Source organism: Podarcis erhardii (assembly GCF_964252035.2).
Source record: "Podarcis erhardii genome assembly, chromosome: Z".
Classification (NCBI taxonomy): domain Eukaryota; kingdom Metazoa; phylum Chordata; class Lepidosauria; order Squamata; family Lacertidae; genus Podarcis; species Podarcis erhardii.
This window is the reverse complement of record NC_138504.1, coordinates 15,824,790-15,844,260: the sequence shown is the minus strand read 5'-3', so window position 1 is coordinate 15,844,260 and position 19,471 is coordinate 15,824,790. Positions and strand designations below refer to the sequence as shown.

Genomic DNA, 19,471 nt, shown 5'->3' with positions numbered 1-19,471 from the left:
AAATACAGTGCCTAGATAAATGCTATCTGCAACCCAGTTGCAAGCTAGTTGTTATAAATGAAAAGCAACAGCTGGGGTGATGTCAGTTGGAACTCAGAGCACTGATGTCTGGCTGAAAGCATCACTCAAAGGCATGGCTTAGTTTTAAAGTTATAGCTCGTTTACCCCTCTGCAGCAGCCTGTGAGGCAGCTTACAAGCTTCAATGAACAACAACAACAACACAGAGCCAGACACATTGTCTAATTTTTGCTGGCTTGCTGTAAGATGAAGGTTTACTCCAATGCCAAAGCAAAGGAAGCTTGGGATATGGGTGCCTAGGGCTTGCCGATCAGAAGGTCGGCGGTTCGAATCCCCATTATGGGGTGAACTCCTGTTGCTTGGTCCCTGCTTCTGCCAACCTAGCAGTTCGAAAGCACATCAAAGTGCAAGTAGATAAATAGGTGCCGCTCTGGCGGGAAGGTAAACAGCATTTCCGTGTTCTGCTCTGGTTCACCAGAAATGGCTTAGTCATGCTGGCCACATGACCTGGAAGCTGTTTGCGGACAAACGCCGGCTCCCTTGGCCTATAGAGCGAGATGAGCGCGCGACCCCAGAGTCGTCCGTGACTAGACCTAATGGTCAGGGATACCTTTACTTTTACTTTACACAAGAAATGAATGAGAAGAGCAAGAGGCAGTGGCACTTCATAGTGTCAGCCCTCCATGGTAATCCCAGTGGCATCAGGATCAACCCAAAACGGGAGTAGCTGACTATAGTTAAGCAGGAATGACATTTACTAAAGTGTTTACTTTTCTTGCTCTTCTGCCCACAAGATGGTGCTCCACTGTTGGGCTTCTTGCCATCTGTGCTATCAGTTGCAATGGGCATCAGCCAGCCCTGACTGTTTGCTTCAGGGAAAAGATACTGCTTTGCAAGCTGGCATTTTCTGCCTGGATGTTTTCCTGTCTCCAGTGAATACACACACTCACTCTCTCATCACATGGCAAGACTGAAAAAAGGTGAACATTGTGTCTTTCTACTTAGAGAAGCAGAGGTGGTGGTACTAATTTCTTGTAACAATATGGAATCCACCTACATTTGAGTAAAATAGCAAGTGTCTGAGAGTAACAAATAATGTATCACTTCCCTTGTTTCTTTGGAAAAGCCTATGTACTCATTGACCTTTGACAACTGCTAAAAATCTTACCACAGTAAGGCTAATGCAGAGCCCTTCTTATTTCCTTTTATACATTCAAATTGGAGCTGTTTCATTAAATGACCATTTGTTCTCTCTCTCGCTTAAATGAATTTACATTACTTGGGGATTGCAAAGACAGCCTTTAACAATGAGTGCTGAAACTCATTTGATTTAAGCAGGCATGGATTTTATGTTGAAAGTTTGATGGGCTTTTGGTTTTGCAGGATGACTTCATTAAATGGATCGTAACTATATATTTTAAATGCACTTCTTTACTAGTCTCCTTCTCTTACGTTGTACGGACATAAGGCATGATGGGCTATTTTCACTGGATGCCCTAAGTTCACTAGAAAATAATTTGAGCAGTGTGATGGGTCTTGATGTGTTGTTCCCTCATTCAAGCCTTTATATGTGTCTAAACACACAAATACAAACAACATTTTACTAATAGAGTCTAATTAAGACTGCAGTCCTAACTGCTTACCTGGGAGTAAGCCCTACTGAGTTCAATAGGATCTGCTTCTGAGTAGACATGATTTGGTTTGGGTTGGGTTGTGCTGTTACTTATCTTTAAAAGAAAGTGAGATTGTTATTATTCCAATTGAATGTGTGTGTGTGGGGGGGTTATTGTTTATAATGGCAGAGATACATTTATGCTGGGATGATATATTGAGGTCTATAATAAATGTCAATATCAATTGCTATTATATTTCAGTGGATGCTGGTCCATTAGGGCAAGCAGGGTGGTAACTGACCAGCCTCAGTATGCCCTTAGCCAGCCATCACTTGTCTGTCTTTTTATTTACTACCAGTCTGGTGAGGGTGGTAATAGGGCACAAGCTTTCTCTGTCTTAGTCTCAATGTTGCCATTATAGAACTTAGCAGCAAGTAGGCTGAGGTCAAAACTTGGACCCACATGTGTGGGTGAACAACAAAAGAAGTGTGTGCCTGGATTCAAAACATGGGCTTTGCATACAGAGAGCCCCAGTAGCAGAGTATTAAACTCACAAAAGTTGAGCAGTAGTATAGCACTAGGAATATAGGTTGTTAGACCTCTTTATCTCCCTTAGCTGCATTTAGCCCTTTTGCAAGGAACAGAACACACACCGCTAAGTAAGTTAAAAATGCTTTACTTACAGATATGTAGGTCTGATACATGTGTTGTTCCATGCAGCTGTAAGGAGAAACACAGGCAGGACACTCTTGGGTAGAAAGTACAGAATATAGTTCCAAACACATGCTGTAAGCTTGGGAGCAAGTTTAAACATGTCATTCTTGTTACATGATGCCGAGGGAGAGATGAAGAGGAAAGGTTTCAATTATTCTCCAGTTGAGAGGGAGCATAACCTGAGTCTATCTAGAATTACAACTCTGTAGTCTTTAACCCCTTCGTGCACTAACTAGCAGTCATGCATAGTTATGTTTGACTGTAATCTCCCACAAAAACTAGTTGGCTCTGCCTGTCATTGGCTCTGCATCAACTCCTGTTGGGCTATCAGCCTTCTGGCCTACTAATCTCAGTGGCCACCAGCCACTCCTGAACATAGATTGCCAGATCCTTACTCATTCCATTCCTCTCTCCATAGCACACCTTTCTCCCTCAACCTTTCAGTTTTAGAAGAAGCTAATATATTAATTTGATCCATTGGTTTGAAGAAGAGAAGCTGATCCATAGGGAGCCCAGAAGGGAAAGTGGCTGCAAAAAATCACTGCAGAGTAAGCAATGCTTTATTTCCAATCAGTGCATGCCCAATAGGTTCCTGCTAAAATAATGTGACTTGTTGTGTCATAAATGTTCCAGGTTACAAATTGTGGACAAGATGGAATGTTTCAAGGGATGGCAGCAAGATATTTCTAAATTTATCTGGCAGGGCAAAAAACCCAGAATAAAATTTAAGATTTTAACTGATGCAAAGGAAAGGGGGGGATTTGCCCTGCCAGACTTAAAACTTTACTACGAATCAGCAGCTTTCTGCTGGTTGAAAGATTGGCTGCTTCTCGAGAACACAGACATTTTAGATTTGGAAGGTTTCAACAATTTCTTTGGGTGGCATGCATATTTGTGGTATGACAAGGTTAAGGCTCATAAAGGCTTTAAAAATCATATTGTCAGGAAAGCATTGTATAATGTTTGGATTAAATATAAAGACCTGCTGGAGAACAAAACTCCAAGGTGGTTGTCACCAATGGAGGCAAAGGCAGTGAAAAAACTTAATATGGAGTCTAAATGGCCGAAATACTGGGAAATTTTAGAACAGGAGGGTAACAAGTGGAAACTGCAGAGTTTTGAGAACTTAAAAGATAAAGTGCGAGACTGGCTTCACTATTATCAAATAATGGAGGCTTACAAGTTGGACAGGAAAATTGGCTTCCAGGTGGAAAAATCAAAATTGGAAACAGAATTGTTAGAATCCAAAACTAAGAATTTGTCAAAAATGTATAACTTGCTGCTGAAATGGAATACGCAGGATGAAACGGTTAAATCAGCCATGATTAAGTGGGCGCAAGATATTGGACATAACATTATGTTTGCTGACTGGGAAAGGTTGTGGACCACCGGCATGAAATTCACAGCATGTAATGCCTTGAGAGAGAATATTATGAAAATGATTTATAGGTGGTACATGACCCCAGTCAAGCTTGCAAAAATTTATCACTTATCAGACAATAAATGTTGGAAATGTAAAGAAAATGAAGGTACATTCTTTCACCTCTGGTGGACATGCCCAAGGATTAAGGCTTTCTGGGAAATGATCTATAATGAAATGAAAAAGGTATTTAAATATGCCTTTCTGAAGAAACCAGAGGCCTTTCTCCTGGGTATGGTTAGCCATGTGGTGTTAAAGAAGGACAGAACTTTTTTTATGTATGCTACAACAGCAGCAAGGATACTTATTGCAAAGTATTGGAAGACACAAGATCTACCCACCCTGGAAGAATGGCAGATGAAGATGGCAGACTACATGGGACTGGCAGAGATGACTGGCAGAATCCGGGACCAGGAGAAAGAGACAGTGGAAGAAGATTGGGAGAAATTTAAAGACTATCTCAACAAATATTGTAAAATTAATGAAGGCTAGAATGACATGGGTTTAAAAATTAATGGTTTTCAGCGGTGCTTATTAAGGAAAAGGAAAAGAAAGATCAAAAACTATGGGAAATAAGGGAGAGGATTTGCTGATTGGATAATGAAATTATAATACAGAAGGGGGAGGTATGAGGAGGTCGGGGAAATAAGGGTTAAGAAAAAAAAGGATGGAAATTATACTTGTTTTTGTTTGTGTATGTTTGTATGTTTGTGATGTTGTTTGTGTTTATGTGCATTATTGGAAACTTTAATAAATATCATTAAAAAAATAAATAAATGTTCCAGGTTATTCTTTCCTCCTGCTTTTGTTGTACTACAGTGCAAGAATGCCCCTCCAGCTGGCAATAATGAGATAATACTGAGAAAGCACCACAGAACAGTTAATAAAGTGAAATGATATCTGGATGGTCTAGTATGAATCCACCACTAATGCACCATTATTGTGTCAATGGCATGTTGCAGAAAACACCCACAAAAAAACCAAAGAGCAAAGTAAACAAGTACCAGTGCTGAGGGACACATACACTGAAGGTGAATGAATAAGATCCTACGAGCTCTTTGTTAAGCCCTATACTGTACTATGAAAACATTCACACTCACTGTATTTACAGCCAGGATAAGCCAGTTTGTTCAACTAGCAGCAACAGTTGCAGTAAAATGATCAACAGTATTGAAATAGTTTGCAATCGGAAATAACTTCCTCCTCCAGGGTGGAACTGTTATAACAATATAGGTGTTACTTTTAGAAAAATGTTTTGGCTAGCCAGCCTGGATTTCAACTGCTGTCAATCAGTGGCTTAAACAGTCTGGATGGCAAAACTTAATTGAAATATTTTCTCTTGTGTCTCATACCAAGTGTCTGGATATGAGACTTGCCAAGGTCTTTAAAAAGAAGAGGTAGACAGATGGTACTCATGCCTTGATGGACAACGGCAGAAAGCCAAGTTTTCAGCTTCCAAAATAGCAAGGTATTTCTTGAAAAGCTGTTATATTCCATTTCTTGATATTCTTTTTTGCATGAACTTTCAGTTTTTAAGTACACACACACACACACACACACACACACACACACACACACACAAATGTACACACCAGCATGGAGTACTGGCACCTTCTTCTACTACTTACAGAAGCATGGAGTAGACCACCAGTGGTCTATGAGGTTCGTTTAGGTGGCCAGTACCTTGTCTATGTTAAATATTCATATTGATTGGAATTGCATTTTTATCGCTTCTTTTATTTCTTATATTGAATTGCAATTCAAATTCTAGGAAATGCAAATTGGAATAGAATAAAAGGCAATGTGAGGATAAAAGAAGTAAAAGGGGCACAATTAAAAATCATATAGCACCTAGCACATTACAATTGCTACCACAGCCAGAAAAATCAAGTAGTTTGCCAAGACCCTCAACAGTGGTCTGTAGTATATGCAATATAAGACACAATAGAAACAATACTAAATCATTGAAATGATTGGCTGAGTTTATACAATTAAACAGTTGCATAAGCTTGTCTATATAAAAAGATATTCAAGACACTCCTGAAAATCAAAAGCCTGCTGAATCTCTGCTGGAAGTGCATTCCACAGCAGAGCTCCAGTGACACCAAATGCCTGAGGAGGTACTATGTGGTTGAGTATTGTGGCTGAGTAGCTGATTTGAACCCTCCACTCCAAGTCTGGTTGGCTAAACACACACACACACACACACACACACACAGAGAGAGAGAGAGAGAGAGAGAGAGAGAGAGAGAGAGAGAGAGAGAGAGAGACTCTCAAGACTGGCTGTCAGACTGGTCTCACACATTGCAAATCTTATTGAAAGATAACATTTGGAGAAGAACGGGAAGCATTTTCCATCTGTACCACTGATGGTCAAAAATACCCACTCTGCTCTCATTTCATGGAACTTTATGCTACACACAGAACAACACATCTCAGAAAGATGTAGGCTTCCTGGGCCGCCAAGGGGAGGAGTGCGAGAAATAAAATTTCACAACTTCTGCAAGAGTTCTAAAACAGACAAATCATAATTAAAGTGGGAATTATGGCATTGCTCTGCCTGCCCACCCCCTGCCAAACACTCAATCCCAAATGATTGCTTGTTATACTTTAAATAAATAAATAAACCAAGACAAACCAACCAACTACTGGGACTTAAGTATTCATGTTAGTAGCAAATAAAATAGCACAAAAATCTTGGCAGAATTACCCTTTGACAACAGAGAAATTTTCCATCCCAGCTGGTCATTAGGCCTTTCCAACTGTCAGTGTCTCCTGCAATCTGCTTTAATAGCTGCATATAATTAGCTTTGTACAGATCACAGGCTTTGGGGGGTAATATTCAATCCAAATATCAAAATCCAAAGAAAGATAACTCAAAGGGACATATGTTTGAGGCAGCCTCCTCAGTGCTGTCTTTACTCCTAAAGACTGTAGCTGTGTTGATTTATGCATATTAGCTTTGAATCCTGATATGGAAATCTATCAATTACTTTCCTTACAGGAGTTCTGGAAAGAAATATAGGATGCTGATATAAAAAAGCAACATGTCATCTGGATACATAGATATCTTTGGGGGATATAATCCAATAATGATTTCAGAGGTGAACCTGATTTCATTAATCTCAAGGTAGAGTTTTTTTGGGAGGGGGGATTGGGGAGTGCAGCAGACTTGTAGAAGAGAGCAGTTCTGTTTGGGATTCCCAAATTGGGATTAAAAAGTTTCAGTGTTTTCACCTGAACCTAATGGGTATTCACAGACCAATTATAATTGCTTCACCATGTTGAACTTGGGTGTCCATTGCAATAGCTAGAAGAGGCATTAGCTAGAAGACACAGCCAAAATGGTGCCCTTCCCACCACCCTTGACCATTGGCCAGGCTGCTGGGACTGGTGTGAGCCCAATAACATCTGAGGGGCACTACATTTGCTGTCCGTGAACTGCATTGTAAATATTTTCTTGAAATAAATACAAACTTTGTCTGATGGGATTGGGTCTTTTCAGAAACACAGAGGTTGTGGAATGCATTATTTAGGGAATGCTGTCATTGTGCAAAGTAGATGAAAAGTAGAAGGGACTCAGGAGTCCACTGCATATTCCTCTGGCATTTCAGAGACCAAGCACATGGTTCTAACCATGTCTACTCAGAGTTCCATCTAATTCAAAGGGCTTACTCCCAGGTAAGTGGGGTTATGATTGCAGCCTAAAATAGGGACATGCTTGTAACATTTCAGTTCTCATACTAGGAATCCAAGCCCAAGAACTCCCTGCTGCCACCACAATAGGTTCTATTCTGCCTTCAGTAGACTGCTTTTAATCACCAGTATTCAACCAATTTGAGTCAGCAGGGGTGTAGTGTGTATGTGTGTGTGTGTGTGTTGGGGGGAACAGTGGGGAAGTGCAGTTCATAATTTTTTTCAGAGCAGGAGTGATAACAGCCATCTGAAGGAGCACTAGGGCAATTTATGGATATTACTTGCTTTGGCAAGTGAATGAAGTGATATGAAGCTTTTATGTTTGCTTATGACAGATTTGCATAGAAGAAGCCAGTGAATGGGGGGGGGGGGAATCAAGTTGAGGCCATATACTTCTTTCCTTTGATTGGGTTCCTACTTCACACTAATGAAGCTGAAAGGTTGCAATTTTTCTATATGAAGATATTTTGCTAATGCTCACTATTGCTTACAAGTTTAAGAGAGCTTATGACCATGTAGCTATTTGGAGAACCACAGTCATGTTCAACCTAGTCAATTGGGGCATAGCTATGGGTTTTCCTCCGGTGCTGTCATGATGTACACCTGCACTTCAACATTACCACTGCACCATTGAGAGCCAGGAAAGTGTTCATTCTTTAGGTTCAAGCAGAAAACAAAGGGTTATATCCAGCTGTATTCTACTCCGAATAGACCCATTGAAATAAATGGACTTAAATTAAACAAGTCGTCAACTTCAATAGGATTACTGTGGGAAATAACCTATAATAGTGTGAGAATTGCATTGGTTGCCTATATGCTACTGGGCTTAATTCAGTGTGCCTATGTTAGCTTACAAAGCCCTAAATAACATGTGACCCAAATACCTATAGGTGTGTCTCTCCCTATATCAGTCTGTTCAGGTCTGATTCTTGAGGCGTTCCCTGGTCTGCTTCTTAACTCATTCATTGATGATGAGATGAGATGAGATGAGATGATATGATATGATATGATATGATATGATATGATATGATATGATATGATATCTTTATTGTCATTGTCCCTTGCGGAACAATGAAATTGAAAAACTACATAAAACTACCACAAAACTACATAAAACTACATAAAACATTCAAAAACCCCTTAAAAACTCTAAAACCCCATTTTAAAATACACTATACTACAGAGACCCCTTATGCTGCGTTTAGAACCAGAATTGCATTAGTGTAGAAACTGTTTTTCAGGCGGCGAGTCCTGGCCTTTATAACCCTATACCTTCTTCCAGAAGGCAGAAGCTGAAAGAGATCATTTCCGGGGTGTGTACTATCATGTGCTATCTTTGCCGCTTTCTTATGGCACCTGGCAGCATAGATTTGATCTAAGGTGGGAAGAGTGCACCCAATAATTCTCTCTGCAGTCTTTACAACCCTGGATAGCATTGTTTTTTCCCTGGCCGTGCAGTTCCCAAACCACACGGACAGACCATAAGTTAGTACGCTCTCCACAGTGCAATGGTAGAATGCCATCAACAGGTCCTTTGAGAGATCGTTTTTCCGGAGGATTCTCAGAAAATATAACCTCTGCTGTGCTCTCTTCACCAGGTCTTTGCTGTTCTCTCCCCAGGTTAGGTCGTCTCTCAACTCCATTCCCAGAAATCGAAACACTGAGACCTGTTCCACGCACTTCCCCTCAATAATAAGTGGCTGAATATTCAATTTACATTTCCTAAAGTGATGTGAGAGAGGACATCCTCTGTAGTAACACTTTGATTATGGAATTTCCTCCCCTCAGAGGTGCATACAACACCTTTGCTACTAGGGTTTGATGCTATTTGAATATACATCTTGTTACCTGGGCTTTTTTTTGGGGGGGAGGCAGAAAACGTCTGGTGGTGAAAGATGTAAGGTGCCTTAGTCCTGCACCTAGAGGCTCTGGCTGAAGATCCTTGATGCTTTTGAGATTCATAGATTTATCTGTACTACTTTCCAAAGCATCTTGAAAACTTCGATTGTTTTCAGCTAGATTTTATTTGTCTTTTCCCCTTCCTTCTCTCCAGATGATGCCAACTTTGCCTGATCAACCTTGGCTTGTCCAATTGGCATCCTCACAGAGGCAAATATTGTTTGAAGAGGCATGCATATTGACTATGAGACATTTAGAAGGCTGCACTACAGTGAGTAGATTTCTGAAAAATGATGCGTGTCGTTGTATTTTTCTAAATAAGGTAACCCCTAAGTGGTGCAATTTTTAAAGTCTGCAGGATCGCATTGGTGATTCAGGCAATCCTAAAGCACCACAGCTTTTATTTCTATAATAAAAGGATAAAATTAAGGGGGGAATTATTTGCCTTCATCATGTTAATCTGTCTAAAACCTTCAAATGAATTAATCACAAAGTATTCTGCCAGCAAGGCTGGTTCTGCAATATTGTTTTGCGCTTTGTAAAAGTCTTAACATTTTAATCTGCAACTATAGATATAAAAATAAATGTAATTGTACCATAAAAATCCACATCATAAAAATGTTAGAGATATTAAAAAGTGATGGCTAATTAAAAGTAAAAAAGTTGGGTGAAATGGAGTTCCAGAAAGTGCTAGGATTTCAGTATAAGAGTAGCTTAATCCTTGGGTCTTCTTGGAAGCTTCTCTCTCTCTCTCTCTCTCTCTCTCTCTCTCTCTCTCTGTGTGTGTGTGTGTCTATATCTATCTGTATCTATCTCAATCTATCTATCATCTGTCTATCTATCTATCATCTATCTATCTATATCTATCTATCTATCTATCTATCTATCTATCTATCTATCTATCTATCTATCTATCATCTATCTATATCTATCATCTATCTATATCTATCATCTATCATCATCTATCTATCTATATCATCTATCTATCTATCTATCTATCTATCTATCTATCTATCTATCTATCATCTATCTATCTATCTACCTATCATCTATCTATCTATCATCTATCTATCTATCTATCTATCATCTATCTATCTATCTATCTATCTATCTATCTATCTATATCTATCTATCTATCTATCTATCTATCTATCTATCTATCATCTATCTATCATCTCAGTGGCGTAGCGTGGGTTATCAGCACCCGGGGCAAGGCAAGTTATTTGCGCCCCCTAACCCGTGGATTTGCGCCCCCTAACCCTAACCCCCAGATGTTGCGCCCAGTGCGGCCGGCCCCCCCTGCTCTATCTATCTATCATCTATGTATCATCTATCTATCTATCTATCTATCTATCTATCTATCTATCTATATCTATCTATCCATCTATCCATCATCTATCTATCATCTATCTATCATCTATCATCTAAGTGTATACTTCTTTATAAACATACCTTTATGGCTAATTTGTGAGCACCTTTGGGACTATATCTTTGAAACATACCAATAATACTAGTTAAGGATCTAAAGAAAGTGGCTATTCTAAAGAAAGGATCTAACGGATCTAAAGAAAGTGGGTATATCATATAGTAAAAAGGTAAAGGGACTCTGGGGTTGCAGCGCTCAGCACGCTTTATTGGCCAAGGGAGCCGGCGTACATGTGGCCAGCATGACTAAGCTGTTTCTGGTGAACTAGAGCAGTGCACGGAAATGCCGTTTACCTTCCCACCAGAGCGGTACCTATTTATCTAGTTGCACTTTGACGTACTTTCAAACTGCTAGGTTTGCAGGTGGGGTATATCATATATCTCATTCCAAAAAACTGGAAGCATTGGATATCCTCAGAATATATGGTGAAAATCTGCCCACAATGAACTAAACTTTTATCAGTCTGTACTAACAGGGCTGGCTCTATCATTAGGCCGAGTGAGACAGCAGCCTCAGGCAGCAGATGCCAGGGGGTTGGGGGGGCAGTGACAGCAGTCTTTCCAGCCCTGCCCCTGCCTGCTCTTCACCCCGGTGCCAGAGCATGAAGCTCCGTCACTGGGCTAAAGTAAAATTCAACTGCCAGCCATGTCTAGACATTCCACCCAGTTGATCGCTGTGCTCTGCAGGTGAGGGTGACCTGCAGAAACCATGGACACAGTTATACAGCTGCTAATAAAATGTTTTAAGTGTGTTTTTAGTGTAGTATACAATGTGGCACTAGACTGAGATGGTGAGCCTATATGGAAAATTCAATGTATTTTTAAAAACGCTTTTAAAAATATATATCTCAGAACGGTTTTTGTATGTGTGTAGATTCCACCCATCTTATCAGGAACCCCATTTCACATGGTACAGGAATGGTGACACCTACCCTTTGGATTCCCCCTCCCATTATATATTAGGCAGGTGCCACTTCTGTTGTCTTTTTGACTTCTACTGAAGGCCTTCCTCCTCCAACAAACCTTTCAAGTAGATATATTTCCCAGTCTGCAGCTGTATTATAATTGTTTTTAGATGTTTTCATTACTTTATTGTTTGTGTGTTCACTGCCCTGGGTGCCTTTGGGTGGAAGGGCAGGAAATCAAGCAAGCAAGCAAGCAAGCAAGCAAGCAAGCAAGCAAGCAAGCAGGCAAGCAAATGTATGTGTGTATGGAAGGGGGGCACCATATTGTCCTTTGGTCTAGGTTGATCCTACTGGCTAAAGTTGCTTTGAAGTGAAGGGCACAATCCATCCCATGAGTTTCACTGCTGTACTAAATAATATTGACGGTCATGTGCTATGGCCAATTATGTGAGCACCCCCCCCCCCAGTTGTTGCTATAAAAATGAATATAAATGGCAAGCCAATGTTCCAGATAGCTTCATAATCAAAGCAAACGTCACCTTCTTTTCTTTTGCTTGCTTTTCAGCTGAAGGTCCAGGTTAAACACCCAACCTGGCAATGAAAGTTAATGGCCAGCGATTTTTCAGATACATTACTGCTAGGAGTACTCAGTATCTGTATGGATAGAAGCAGAGAGAAAAGGCAGGAGAGGGAACAAATGTAAATGGTGAGCTCATTTTCTCCTGCAGGTGTATTGATTTCTTACATCTCCTCTGATAGATAGTATGACTAAGCAGAAAACTACTTTCAGAAGCATCTTTTCAACAGGAAATGGGAGGGTGGCAGGAGTGGAGAGGAATGATGAATGCTGCTTCGTTAGAGGAAGCCAAAACGCAATCCTTCTTCATGAGGGATTTATCATTTCCCACCTTGTTCTGCAGTCATCTTAATAAACATTTGATAAATGCCCATTTAGTGGTAACAGAAACATCATGCTCAGAATCCCAGTTCATGGGTCATCTTTCAAAACAGCATCTCTTTCCAGGCCTGCTTAATGCGTTTAGGTTTCAAAACAAGCTCTGGGAGAAAACTCTCTCTGTGTGTGTGTGTGTGTGTGTGTGTGCGCATCTGTGTCTGTAGGTTGGTAGTAGTGTCATTTTATCATGAGTGACAGAGTATTTGTGGCAAAATGGAGCATGATATGTTAATAAGTGTATATCTATGTCAGTGCCAGACTGCTTATGTGAAAACTGCAGTGGAAGAATTGGTCTCAGTGGAAATGCATGTTGTTAAAAGTAATGTGTATTCTGGATAAATGCAAAACTATCCTCAAAAGGGGCTTCTGTGGTATTAAATGAGGACATTAGCGAACACTGGGCGGTCAAAGGGATGATAGGAAAGATGTCTCTACAAATATTTCTAACAATTGATTTAATGTACCGGTCTTGATTTGCTAGCTTATGGAGGCTTAGAGGAGAAAGAGAGAGAGAGAGAGAGATACCTATTACTGGGCCTTTTTCTTAATGCATTCCTCCTATTGCACCAACATCCTCCTAAAAGCCACGAGGGAAAATAATAAGATAGCTTCCTTTCCCTTCATTTCAACACAACACGATCAGGAACTCTCTGCAGGGATAAATCTTGAATTATTATTGTTTTTTAAAGTCTTTATGGAATATACAGATGGTGCAAAACAATGAATAATTCCATTGCACGTAACATTATAAATTAGGTTGCAAACCATTTTGAGAGCTGAAGAGTTGTCTAGCTGACTTAAGGAGCCACATTCTCCCTTCTCCTTTGAATAGCTGAACCTGATGGCATATTGAATTCTATATTTGGAATGTCATATCAAATACTACTTTCCTCCCTCCCTCCCTCCCTCCCTCCCTCCCTTCCTTCCTTCCTTCCTTCCTTTTTTAAAAAAGCATAACTATGAAAAAACAGGTCTAACAGCCCAATCCTATACATGCCTACTCAGACATAAGTCCTATTGACTTCAGTTAACTTACTCCTAGGCCAGTGGGTATAGAATTGCAACTGGAAGTCCCATAGGGCTTCATTCAATAGTGCTTTGGAACCTTGCCCTGTTTACTATTTCAATATTATTTAAATCACCCCCCCCTAAATCAATACATTGATTTCTGCTCGGATTAAGAGCATTACATGTTTGTCTTCTCTCTTTTTATCTTTGTATAAACTAGTCACTTGTGACATTATAGCTGTATTTCAAAGTTTATGAAGCCATTTGATAGCATTGTGAGCTTTATTTAGCTTTTGCTGTCTGGCAGAATCAATTTTGGCCATCTTAAAGCATCAGTGTCATAATACAGCAAGGGAGATTCTTGATGGACCAAGGGCAGCACAAAAACAACAACTGGAACACAGATTTGCACGGTTCTCAGTGTTTGAGCTACTTCTTTATCTATGGGGATTTGAGTGGCTTTTAAAAAGTTAAACAATGATATTCTAATATGCCATCCTGCTTGACTTGATAATCATCCTGGTATTAAAACTCATGAGGAAGTTAAAAGAACTTTCCTCTTTGAGTCTTGTAGCCCATTCCTAAGCATGCTTTCTTGAGAATACAGCTATGAATAGGCAGGACATCTATCACGTGATTGTCTCTTTTCCACTTTACATTTGAGGGGTGAAGGAAGGACTGATCCAGATTGAAACCATGGAGTATGAGTAGCTTTTTAAAAAACCCTTCCTCTATGCAATTATTCCCAATTAAATATCCCCCTGAAGTTTCCATTTACCTTCACTCCTGAAAGTGCTATTTGTTGAAATGACATATTTGTGTATGTTTAGGGCAGAAACAGTGTGTCTCTCCATGGTCCTGATTCATATCTCTTTCCCCTTGTCTATGGCTGCTTTTTCTTTTAAAGGCCTAAGATGATAGATAGATAGATGATAGATAGATAGATAGATAGATAGATAGATAGATAGATAGATAGATGATAGAGATAGAGATATATCCAATGCTAGTCATACTCCGAAGAGATTCCCTTAAATTAAATTAACATAAATGTAAGCCCATCCAATTCATTGGGTTGTATCCAGCTAAGTTTTTCATAAAGTTGACCAACTGATATAGTTAGTTGTGTCTATTAACTGGAGTTAGTTGTGTCTATTAACTGGAGAGCCAGTGTGGTGTAGTGGTTAAGAGCGGTAGTATCGTAATCTGGGGAACCGGGTTTGCGTCTCCGCTCCTCCACATGCAGCTGCTGGGTGACCTTGGGCCTGTCACACTTCTTTGAAGTCTCTCAGCCCCACTCACCTCACAGAGTGTGTGTTGTGGGGGAGGAAGGGAAAGGAGAATGTTAGCCGCTTTGAGACTCCTTAAAGGGAGTGAAAGGCGGGATATCAAATCCAAACTCTTCTTCTTCTTCAATGGGTTGACTCTGGGTGGGACTAGCATTGGATGCAACCCAGCATGTCTACTCTGAGTAGGACTTAGTGTGATTTAACCCATTTTCAAAACACATTGTCCATTCTGAGCCTAAATTCCACAAAAATCAACATTTTATTATTATTCATTTTTACTTTGCACATGTATTAATACAGCCAGAAGCTATGGGAACATGTTTCCAATTTTAATGGAGTTAGGAATAGAAAGTATGGGCTTAGAAAAAAGGTTGTGCTCATCTTTCCTCCTACCCAAAACATGTAGTCAGAGCAACTTGTACATAAGAGATTTTTATTCAGTCAAATGCTACAGCCTCAGCAGCAGAGTGCTCAGGAGTCATGATTCAGGAATTCAGGAGCAGGGCAGGTAGCTCAGAACTGAACAGAAGCAACAAAGATATCCTAACAATTTTTCTCTTTCCTTTCTACCAAGCTTTTGATGCCTCAATGCCTTCCATATGCTATGTGTCAGGAGGCTTTTGGCCATCACATGGCAGGACAAAGTTTCAAAAAAAGATGTGCTCTTCCAAGTCCACATTCTCAGCATGCTTGCACTTCTGCCTCTGCAATGTCTATGCTGGCTTGGTCATGTACACAGAATGGAAGACGGCAGGATCCCCACGAGCTGGCTTGAGGCACCAGGCCTGTTTGCGCTACAAAGATCTCTGCAAATGTGACGTGAAGGCTGGCAACAATAACCCCCACCATGTGGGAATCCCTTGCAGATGACAGCAGTGCCTGGGGACATACAGTCAGTATCCACAGCTGTGACCAGAGGAGGAATGCCCTCTGGAAGGAGCGCAGAGAAAAAAAATGCCATGGTGCATCTGTAACAGCAAAAACAGATGCCTAACTGCCTCTGCTGCAACAAAGCCTATCTCTCCCATATTGGTCTCTATAGCCACAGCATGCTCTGCAACTCTCCAATGGTGTGACTTTACCCCAATGGCACACTCTCCCATTTTCTCTCGAGACAGATGGATGCCAACAACATGTGAGAATGGCAAGTTACCACATCAGAGAAAATGCTAGTTATTAAAATGCTCTCTGATGTGGTGGTACATAGAATGATAATGAAAAATTCTGAGTATCAAAGGGAAAGTCATGTTACCTGGCCTTATGATTCTGCTTCCATTACCTGTCCTTCTACTTCTATACTGAATTTCATACACGGCTGCCTAATATAGCCTCATTACCTGTAATCACAGGCTACAAAGCAGACTTGGTATTGTTTGAAGGAATCTGAATGTAGCAGATTTTCTTGTTTGCTGACTTACTTTGACTCTCTGTCTCCATTTCCTTTCAACTATTTTTGGCAGTTGGCACCTGAAGATAATTGTTAGGTATGCATATGATAGTCTTGGTTAGCAATGGGATTCATCACAAGCTCACAAGGAAATGCCAGTCTTTGATCACCCCATTTGGAAAAGTGACAGATTGACATGCAGATATTTTTTTTTTTGACCGAAATAGATTCATAGCAGTTAACCCCCTCAACATGGCGAGGGATATCATGTGGTTTCTTAAGACTAGGACTTATTCCACAGCTTAACATTTTCGGGGGGGGGGGGGTCCTCAGCCGCACATCTTCATATAGCTGCTGTAAAGCAGTGTTGCCATATTGTTGGCCCCGGTGAGGCCATTTTAGGCAAACCATGCCCACCTGTCAATCACCTGACATTCTAGGACATCAGGAGGCAGAGATCTGCTATCTCAAATCTCAGTGCTAAAATAAGAGACAGTTCTCTTTGATCTTAGTGCTAAGCACCACAGCACTGAGATCAGAGATAAACTTAGGGTCAGGTTATGGTTCCATGGTCCAAGTAGTTAGGAGGGTGAAATTCTTAACAAAGCAAGAAAGATCACATGCAGTAAGAGTCTATGAGACAGCACTAGGTCTGAAAAAGATAAGCAGGTTATGCCCTTCTCAACTCAGGAAGGATGTGTGGCCTGCTTGTAGACAGGATAAAAGCAAGTTGTTTGTTTTTAAGCATAAATAAGGAAAGTAGATGCAAGAAGAATAACAGAGTATGTTTTCCTTTAAAGATTTGAGTGTAGGGAGCTATCCAGAATGCTGTGGTGCTGAAATCAGACTGCATCTTGCCAACTTGTTTGCAGACCACATTGCATAAAACCAGTAGTTGTGTGGTGGAGAACAATACTTAACTTTTGTGGGGAATGGAGAAGAAAGCATTCTAAAGCTAATGCTGAGAATGAAGAGTACAATTCTGTGTACATTTACTCAGAAGTAAATCTCACTGTGGGCCTTAAAGGTAAAGGGACCCCTGACCGTTAGGTCCAGTCTTGGCCGACTCTGGGGTTGCGGCACTCATCTCGCTTTATTGGCCAAGGGGGCTGGCGTACAGCTTCTGGGTCATGTGGCCAGCATGACTAAGCCGCTTCTGGCAAACCAGAGCAGCGCACGGAAATGCCGTTTACCTTCCCGTCGGAGTGGTACCTATTTATCTACTTGCACTTTGACGTGCTTTCGAACTGCTAGGTTGGCAGGAGCAGGGACCGAGCAACGGGAGCTCATGGGGATTTGAACCGCCAACCTTCTGATCGGCACTCCCTAGTAAATATGTTTAGGACTGTGACCTGAATTAATATAGCCTTATACACAATATTATGATTTAATTCAGTCCTCAGCATTAGCCATATAAACTTCAATATCTTGTTGTCAGCAGTGTATAAAATAATAATATATACTCCAATCAGGTTTATCCATTCCACTCATAAATCATAGAGAACTTGGTTGTGTAATGGAAATGTAAGATTGAATTGTAACCTTGATCTTCAATCAGGAAGCATGCTTTAATATTGATTGCAAGAGAGTTATCAAGTTAGGGAAATGATTTGTGGAGGAGCAGCACAAGGAGAACACTGTGCTCTCACTCATTGGTTACTTACATATATCTCCCTTCTAAAGAGCGGAATTGTACATATTTTACTCAAAATGCTTGAAAGAATAATAATAAAAAAAGATTCTCAGTGGTAACAGGAACATATTTTATTACTATATGCTATAAAGTTGGGGTTTCAGCTGAGAATGGGCTTAACTGAGTTGTTCCTGGATCTGATAATATCATCTGCTGTTGCCACACCACATAAGATATCTAGGGAATTGTGGACTGGTGTTTTTTTGTTTTTTTGTTAGTTTCACCTTGAAATTTTCTGGCAGCTACAAGATACTGGAGGGAAAGGTGATTTCTACAGCAAGCGAATTGACATGGATTTTTTTTTTTTTTTTTTGCAGGCCACTAAAATATCAATATTGCAGAGCATATCTCAGTGTGAGAATGTCTTTCACTTCATTATTCTTGGGGCAAAAATCATGGAACCTATTTGCCCCCTCTGCCACCACTGCTGACAGAACTAAAGGGAGGAAAATAGAGGGTTAATTATTCTCCTTTGCAATTCTTCCCTGCCTGTTAGGTTGTTACTCTTAATACAGGTCCCCTCCCACAGTCTTAAGCCAGAAACTTGGTTTCTATATACATTTCTCTGTATTAGTGCTGAATCTGCCACATGGTTCATTATTATGCCTTTCTAGAGAGGCCATGGAACTGTTTGGTGGGTTTACAGACAGGACCAGATTTAGGTCTGATGAGGTGAGGCCCTAAGCTACTGAACGTAATGGGGCCCTTTATATGTCCAGCTGTCCTTTGTCAACAACAACTTGTTGCAGTTTTTTGTGTGTTGAATATATGCTATATGGTAATTTATGGACCTAATAGGTATCTAAAGCCATTTGCATGTAACAAAATATGTGATATTTTAGGGAGCAGGCTAGCAGGCCAGGCACATTACTTACATCATAGGAGCCTACACAACACAAAACACTGTTGCTGTATGTACACTTTATTTATTCTTTATCTTATATTTTGGAAATGTACATCCAGGTTTTTTCCTTTAAATTTTTTGGGAGGCCCCAAGGGAGTGGGACCCGAAGCTATAACTTGTTTAGCTTATACATAAATCTGGCACTGTTTACAGAGCAGTCTCAGATAGCTATCTTGCAGGGATCCCGGTAAGATAAGGTGCTGCTTCTGCACTGGGTGGGTTCTGTTTTTTTCTTTTGAACTCATGGCTTCCTTGAGCAGTTTATGCTTCTTGTGTCCCATATGTACCAAGGCTACCCATATAGTCCCTCTCTTCTTCCGAGGTTTTGTTTAATTCAGGACTGGTACTACCAGGAAGATGGTGGGACACAACAGAAATATACCAGCATCTGGAGGCAACTGACATTGGCCTGGGAACCACACTGTAACCACACAATCAGCTCTCTTCAGACACTGGCAATGATGTTGCTGTGTAATGTGGCATTGCTGGTAATATATGAATCAGACTTGAGATGCTGAGCCATTTTCTTAATAAATGAAATAAAAAT

At 40.5% G+C, this 19,471-nt stretch overlaps 2 long non-coding RNA genes across 5 annotated transcripts in view; both read left to right on the top strand.

Annotated features, from left to right (window-relative positions):
• Positions 1-19,471, top strand: part of LOC309334079 — an 87,068-nt gene that overhangs the window by 44,144 nt on the left and 23,453 nt on the right. For all 4 annotated transcript variants that reach the window (XR_014152846.1, XR_014152847.1, XR_014152848.1 and 1 more), the window contains 2 exons: positions 9,516-9,632; positions 12,257-12,397. This is a non-coding gene — a long non-coding RNA (uncharacterized lncRNA). The remainder of the gene's footprint in view (positions 1-9,515; positions 9,633-12,256; positions 12,398-19,471) is intronic.
• Positions 2,207-7,413, top strand: LOC309334122. The gene is made up of 4 exons (XR_014152897.1): positions 2,207-2,894; positions 5,123-5,234; positions 6,771-6,870; positions 7,272-7,413. It is a non-coding gene; the product is annotated as an uncharacterized lncRNA (long non-coding RNA).